General features: G+C 41.5%; 1 pseudogene; it reads left to right on the top strand.

The window, feature by feature from the left end:
* The first annotated feature begins 1634 nt into the window (after positions 1-1634).
* LOC117091099 lies at positions 1635-3086 on the top strand (annotated as a pseudogene).
* Positions 3087-8299: the final 5213 nt, after the last annotated feature.

Below are 8299 nucleotides of genomic sequence, written 5' to 3'. Positions count from 1 at the left end.
AAAATAGTGGCCCCTGTCGGGGAGGCTGGATCTAACCGGGTATATTGGGTTAGAACCTCAGTCAGTTTAGGGTAGAGGTTAGGATAACCTGGAGGTCATGCCAAGTTAAGTCATAGGCCTGACAAAGGTATCTAAATTCCTTTATGTATATGGTAGGATTAGCTGAGAAATCACCTAAACGCTTCTCAATTTTGGAAAGATCGGCCAGTGAAAAAGGGACATGTACTCTGACTACCCCCTCTGCCCCAGCTACCTCTCGCAAAGGTGCTAACACTGTAGGAGGGTGTGGGCAGAGATAGGGGACTCAAGACAGCCAGTTGGGGGCCCCGAAGGAGGCACGGGACCGAGTGGATTACTAGTAGATAAGGAGGAGGAAGGAGGAGTCTGGATGGGGGGAGGAGGAGGAGTCTGGGCAGGAAGGGAGGGGGTGGAGAGAGCGGGGAGAGAAAGAGGTGTATAGGGCAGATCGGGACGAGAGCGTAAGGCCCAAAAGCCTTGTATGTAATTAATTTCAGACCACTTGCCTAGCCGCTGGCAGAAATTGCTAAGGTCGATCACGCCACAGTGGAAAGGAAAATTAACCGCTTCCTCCTAAGGTCTTGTTTAAGCTGTAAGATTTTTAAATTGGCTAGGAGGCACCCTAAGGGGGGTGCTCTTTGGAAATTTGGACTGGGGGGTTTCCCGTTTGTTTCCTCTTTACTTACACAATGGACACAATGGAAATGGAAGTGGATCTCTGCCTGGCTTCAAAGCGTCCTTTGGAACCAGCAGAGACAGACTGGAGGCTCATGGAGCCAAAGTGGAGATTACCTTCAGGCGGACGTCTCCGTCCTGAACAGGTCTCCCGAGCCACTTGGTGGCTCAAAAGTGGGCCTCGGAGAGGGAGGTAAAGAGGAGACAAGGGCACTTACCCCAGAGAGGCCATGAGAGTGAGAGAAGCGGGTCTCAGGTCCTGGTCCGTCTGCGGCATGGGAGCAGGAGGAGGTTCCTCAACCCTTAGAGGCCTGAGGAGGGGTCTCCTCCCGGGTCTTCGGCACCAACTGATTTGTTTTTTCTAAAGACCACCAGAGCGGGCACAAAAGAACCAGCGAGTAGGCAAGGGTAGGAGCAAAACTGCAAGTTTATTTTTGGTCACCTAAGGTGTGGGGGAGAGGTCTGTCAGCCTCCGGCAAAGAAGGCCAACAGAGTCCCTGGGTGGGGCTCTCGGGCGGGGTTCCTGATGCAGTCCAGACATCTCGACAGGGGTGGGGCTGGGAAGTCTGCCTGGAATTCTTAACAATAACATAAAGAGTCTATTAACACCTATTTTGTATTATATATATTATATACTGTATTCTTACAATAAAGTAAACTAAAGAAAAGAAAATATTATTAAGAAAATTTTAAGGAAGAAAAAATTTATTTACCAATCAGGTGGAAGTGGATCATCCTAAAGGTCATCATCCTCATCGTCTTCATGTTGAGTAGGCTAAGGAGGAGGAGGAAAATAAGGTAGCAGTCTTGCTGTCTCAGGGGTGGCAGGGATGGAAGAAAATTTGTGTATAAGAGAAGCCACGCATGTAACTCGAAAGCGGACTTCCGGGTCACGGCGGAGCCAGCTTTCACGTGGAGGCCGGGAAGTTTGGCCCACCGGAATGATCGCCAAGACACACGAAGTAGACCTGGGCCCTGGGCTCCTAGAGAAGAAAAAGAAGAAGAAAGTGGTCAAAGAACCAGGGACTCAATATTCAATTTTAAATAATGATGTTTACTTTGCCCATGTTTCTCCTATAAAAGCCACAGCCCCCTCTAAGAATGGGTCCGCACAAAACTGCCACACTTGCTTTGATTATCCTATTTATGCTGGAGGTTACAAATTATTTTGTGTGAAAAGTCAGGTCTTGGTGATCACCTGAGATGCCTCTAGTGAAGAAAAAGAAGAAGAGAAGGGTGTCAGCACCCTTTGCGAGGAGCACGTAGAATGTGAGACCACGCTGCGTGCCAGACGGACAGAGAAGTCATCCAGCCCAAGGAAGCAGGTGCTTGGCACTTGGAGTTCCTCAGTGGGAGAAGAAAAAGAAGTCACCCTGGCCATGTCCCATACCTCTGGGGTGAAAATCTCCCCAGACTCAGCCAGGGTGAGGAGGAAACCAGAGTTGGCAAGAAGCTCAAAAACATAAGAAGGAAAAAAGGTGGCCCAGGACCCCACAGCTTTCTCAGTCCCGGACCCTTGGTTCTGCGAGGTCGGGGATGCTGTGGACACTTGCTCAGTGGGGAAAGAGGGTGAGGAATAGATGGCCTTGGGGCAGAAGCAGAAGCAGAAGAGCCCCAGGGAACACAGTGGGAAGGTGAAGAAGAAGAAGAAAATTCCACCAGGAGGGAGACGCCCTCCCAGGCCACTCCAAGCCCTCCAGGTCCATGGAGAGCTGCCCTAGGAAACGAAGTAAAAAAAAGCCAGTCAAAGTGGAGGCTTCGGAATACATCCCCATAGGAGATGGCCCTAAGGCTTCTGCGAAGAAAAAGGTGAAGTCCAAGAAGAAGGTAGAGCGTCAGTCACTGAGGAGCAAGCTCTGAAAAGGAAGAAAAAGAAGAGGAAAGAGAGTGGGGTAGCAGGAGAACCTTGGAAGGAGGAAACAGACACGGACTTAGAAGTGGTGTTGGAAAAGAAAGGCAACATGGACGAGGCGCACATAGACCAGGTGAGACGAAACACCTTGCAAGAAGAGACTGATTGCGAGTCAGGCAAAAAGGAAGCTTCTGAAACCAGGGAGTGGACCGGAACCCAGTTTGGCCAGTGGAATACCGCTGGTTTTGAAAACGAGGAACAGAAACTGAAATTTCTCAAATTTTTGGGTGGCTTCAAAAACCTGTCACCTTCGATTAGCCCCCACCCCCACCCTGCGGCCCCACCCAGCCCGATTGCAAGGTCCAACATGGCCCTCAGCAAGAAGGTGGCCGACAGCCTGCAGCAGAGCCTGCAGCGGGACTACGACCTGGCCATGAGCTGAAAGCACAGCCACGGAGCCGGCCTCAGCTTCTCCACCATCCCCAACAAGATGTTTTATACTGACAGAAACACTTCCAAGTCAGTCAAGCTGGAAGATTAAACTCTAGAGTTTCTTCCCCCCAAAACTGCCACAATTGTTTTGATTATCCCATTTATGCTAGCGGTTACAAATTATTTTGCGTGAAAAGTCAGATCTTGGTAATGACCTTGAACAACAGTAGGATATAAATAACTCCAGTAAGCTTAGCGTTCCAATAATGGAACAGTAGGCATAAATGGGTTATTCAGTTGTGCAGATGAAAGCCATCTGACAGTTGGCTCACATTGAACACCTGTGGAGATTAAGGACAAGGACAACTATCTTGATAGGCTTGGATGAACTGGGGTGGGGCAGCTCATGTTTCAGGAGCCAGGAGAACAAGTGAGAGGCTAAAACCTCCTGTTTTCTGTGTTAAAACATTCCATCCCTGTCTGAGATATCAATGTGTACAGATAACCTTTGTTGAGTGTTTAGCAGGTGCTAGGCACATACTGGTGTTTTCCTTAATGTATTTAATCTTCATAATGATGAAATGGGTGCTATTATTATCCCCATCTTATAGATAGGCAACTGAGGTTCAGGGATAAAGTAATAAAATTGCCTGGGGTCGGCCGGGCGCGGTGGCTCAACCCTGTAATCCCAGCACTTTGGGAGGCCGAGACGGGCGGATCACGAGGTCAGGAGATCGAGACCATCCTGGCTAACACGGTGAAACACCGTATCTACTAAAAACTACAAAAAACTAGCAGGGCGAGGTGGCGGCGCCTGTAGTCCCAGCTACTCAGGAGGCTGAGGCAGGAGAATGGCGTGAACCCGGGAGGCGGAGCTTGCAGTGAGCTGAGATCCGGCCACAGCACTCCAGCCTGGGTGACAGAGCGAGACTCCGTCTCAAAAAATAAATAAATAAATAAATAAAATAAAAAATAAAATAGCCTGGGGTCACCCAAACACTAAAAGAGAGAGAGAGAGAGAGAAACCACATAGTTCAAACCTGTATTGTTCAAACGTCAACTGTATATCAATAATTCCATAAATGTGAATCGTCTAAATACACCAATAAAAGACACTACTGTCATAGGGGATAATAATAAGATACAATTATATGTTATCTACAAGAAACCCACTTTAAACTTAAACACTCAGGTTAAGAGTAAAGGGATGGAAAAATATATAACATGCTAAAAGTAATCAGAAGAAAGCTGGAGTAACTGAATTAATTTCAGACAAAGTCAACTCCAGAATGAGCAACATTATTGGGAATAAAAAGGGGTACCACATAAGGATAAAGGGAACAATTCTCCAAGAAGAGAACAATCTTAAACATGTAAGCATTACCAAGAGCGTCAAAATACATAAGAGAAGACTAATAAAAATGAAAAGAGAACTAGACAAATCCATTGTTAGAGGTACAGACTTCACCATCCCCGTGTCACTGTTATGGGTGGTGAATCCCTTTGATAGAGCCAGTGGGCAAAAATCAAGATTATAGATTACCTGAGCAGCATTATCAATCACCTTGATCTAATGACATCTATAGAATACTGCATCCAACAGCAGAATTTATTTTATCTCAAGCTTCTGAAGAACATTCACCAAGGTACACCACGTTTTGACCATAAAACACACCTCAACAAATTTAAGAACATAAAGATTATACAAAATGTGTTCTCTGACCGCAGTTTAATTAAAGTAGAAGTCAATAGGAAAGATGTCTAGAAAAGTCCCAAATATTTGGAAATATAAATATTTAAAAAGCATACCTCTAAATAATTCATGGGCCAAAGAAGAAGTTCCAAGAGAAGTTTAAAAACATTTCAAACTAAATGAAACTGAAATTATAATTTACTAAAATTTGTGGGGTGTAGCAAAGAAATGTTTGAAAGAAAATGTATGGCATTAAATGCATATATTGTAAAAGAAAAATACCTAAAATGTGATATTTCAGCTTACCTTAGAAAATTAGAGAGGAGAAAATTAAGCCTAAAACAAGCAAAAAAGTTAATATTTCATCAGAAATCAATAAAGTTAACAGAAAAATAGGGTAACAAAGAAATACTATAAAAAACTGTATACCAATAGATTGGATAACTTAAATGAAATGAACCATTTTTACATGGAAAACACAGACTACCAAAACACCAGTAGATGCAGATAGCCTGAATAACCTTAGAGCTAGTAAAGAAATTGGATCAATAATTATTAACCTTTTAACAAAGAAAGCAGAAGGCCCAGATGCTTTCATTGGTGAATTCTACCAAACATTGAAGGAAAGAAAGAACATCAGTTCTCCACAGTCTCCTTTAGAAGCAGAGGGAATACTTCCTAACTCATTCTATAAGGCCTTGCCCTAATACTAAAATCAGATGGAGACATTATAAGAAAAGAAAGTGACAGACCACTATATCTTATGAACAAAGACAGACAAAAAGATCCTCAACAAAATATTAGAAAATCAAATCCAACAATATATAAAAAGAATTATATCCCACATCCATGTAGGAGTTACTCTAATTATGCAAATCTAATTTAACATTCAAAACTCTATCAATGTAATCTGTCACAACAACAGGCGGAAAAAACATTGTATGGTCATATCAATTAATATAGAAATATATTCTGCAGAACTCATACTTAAAACAGACCATAATGTGGAAAATATCTTACAAGTTTTAAAACCATAATTTAGTTTTAGGCCTCTTAATCAAAAGTGGATAGTGAATTTATTTTCAGCTATCATAAGAGCTTTACACCTGACTTTTGAAATTAACATAGTCTACATATCTAAATACATGCTAAAATATTAATTTCTTCTGTTTTTATTATTATAAAATTGTGTCTTATCTGTTTTTTAACATATGGAGGTATACAGTCTCTTTCAGAATCTGATAAAATCTATGGGTCCGAAAACTCAAACACACAAAGAATGTGTTCATATTATTTCAGAGTTCTGATTTAATTTTTTACTCTTTTATAACAACTTAGATCAGTGGTCACATCCCTTATTATTGTATCCCATTTTGCTTTAGGACAAAAATCACAAGATCTTACTATTGTGTTGAGACTCTGATTTTTTAAGGAATCATTCCTTTAAAAACTGTAAGAATTTTCATTTAATTTAGGATTTTACTCCATAGCTTGGTCAAGATTAAAATGCAAGAAAGGAACCTGAGGAAAAAAACAACCCTGCAATAACTAAAAAGATTAGCTACATTACGTGTTCATCTAAAGGAGTAAATATTATAAAGTCCTGGTCTAAAATTCATGCATATATTCGTTCATTCATTCCACCAATGCTATGACCAATACTAGACCACTTTAGGCTTGCTTTGGTTTAGGCACATATACTTCTTCTGTACCTGAACAGACTACTAATCTATCCTCAAAACCTCATTATTTATGCTTATTTTGGCTGTGTGAGCCAACAATTGAAACTTATTTTTAAAGATGAAAGAAAATTGTTTTGATCAATTATCAGAGATTCTAACAAGTAAACTACCGAGGTGTTGTTGAGGATTCTCTGTATTACCTTAATTAGTAGTAACTTCATTATCAGTGAGGATAAAGCAAGGGAGGCATATAATATCGCCCAGGGAACTGTCTGACTGATGAGCTCAGATTTGAGGAAGATAAGCACACTTCACAAAGAGGTGAGATAAGAATGAATGCCAAACAATGACATGAATATGTGAAAACATTATCCGAAAAAAAAAAAGTCCAGAATAAGTTGAGATTATTGGGAAAGGAAAAAACCTTCAAGCCAACCAAATAAGATTTTTAGCTACTTAGCAGAAAAATAAAAAGGAAGAATTAGGTCTCTCGTTCAAGATAATTTACATAATTTTGACAGATGAGAGGGTAGTAGGCCAATGGCATCATTCTTATACTGTTTCCATCTTTCTATTAAGAAGAGTCTTACAGGCCAGGCATGGTGGCTCACGCCTGTAATCCCAGCACGTTGGGAGGCCAAGGCTGGTGAATCACGAGGTCAGGAGATCGAGGCCATCCTGGCTAACACGGTGAAACCCTGTCTCTACTAAAAATACAAAAAATTAGCCGGGCGTGGTGGCAGGTGCCTGTAGTCCCAGTTGCTCGGGAGGCTGAGGCACAGGAATGGCGTGAACCTGGGAGGTGGAGCTTGCAGTGAGTCGAGATTGTGCCACTGCACTCCAATCTGGGCGACAGATAGAGACTGTGTCTCAAAAAAAAAAAAAAAAAAGAATAGTCTTACAAAACTGGAAAGTGTAGAGTAAACGTGGCCAAAAGGCGGTTGAAGTCCAAAATATGCAGAAATAACAAGAGATTACCTATTGCACTAAAATAATCCAGACCTTCCCGTTCAGATAAATCACATCCCAGGGTACTGTAATACTTGTAGATGACCTAGTAAATTATAGTTACCCCTTGGTGGTTCCAGAACTCCGTCCCCCAAAAATACCAAAATTCATGGACGCTCAAGTTCCTTATATAAAATGACTTGGTATTTACAAATGGCCTACACACATCCTCCCGTATACTTTAAATCATCTCCACATTGTTTATAATACCTAATACAATGCTATTTAATAGTTGTTATTCTGTATTTTTAGAGAATAATAACAAGAAAAAAGTTTTCATGCATGTTCAGTACAGATACAACCATCCATTTATTTTTCTGAATATGTAGGTTGGTTGAATCCACTGATAGAAAACCCATGGATAAGGAGGACAGACTGTCCCATTAGTAATCTCCAGAAATTGTGATGATCTATGTGTGTCTATCTGTAAAGACCTCTAATGCATGTCTTCAAGTGAAATAGGAGTGAAGATGAATTGTGTGATCTCATTTATGTAAGAAAGTAATAACATACATACATATTAATCTATATTTATTTAAAAATAACTAGAAGGATTATATCAGTATTCACCACTGGTGTTATTCAAAATATAAAAATGAGTCTGGGCATAATGGCTCACACCTATAATTCCAGCACTTTGGGAGGCCAAGGCAGGCAGATTTCTTGAGCTCAAGAGTTCGAGACCAGCCTGGGAAATATGATGAAACCCTGTTTCTACAAAAAGTACAAAACTAGTTGAGTGTGGTGGTACACGCCTGTGGTCCTAGCTACTTGGGAGGCTGAGGTGGGAGGATGGGTTTAGCCCAGAAGGTTGAGGCTGCAGGGAGCTGAGATCACGCCATTGCACTTCAGCCTGGGTGACAGAGCAAGACCTTGTCTGAAAAAAGATTATATATAATATATGTATATATATTTATATAATATATAAATGAAAGGTAA

The sequence above is a fragment of the Trachypithecus francoisi genome, unplaced genomic scaffold (assembly GCF_009764315.1).
Source record: "Trachypithecus francoisi isolate TF-2019V2 unplaced genomic scaffold, Tfra_2.0 Lachesis_group11, whole genome shotgun sequence".
Classification (NCBI taxonomy): Eukaryota; Metazoa; Chordata; class Mammalia; order Primates; family Cercopithecidae; genus Trachypithecus; species Trachypithecus francoisi.
Note: the sequence above shows the minus strand (reverse complement) of the source record. Positions and strands in the feature narration are given on the sequence as shown.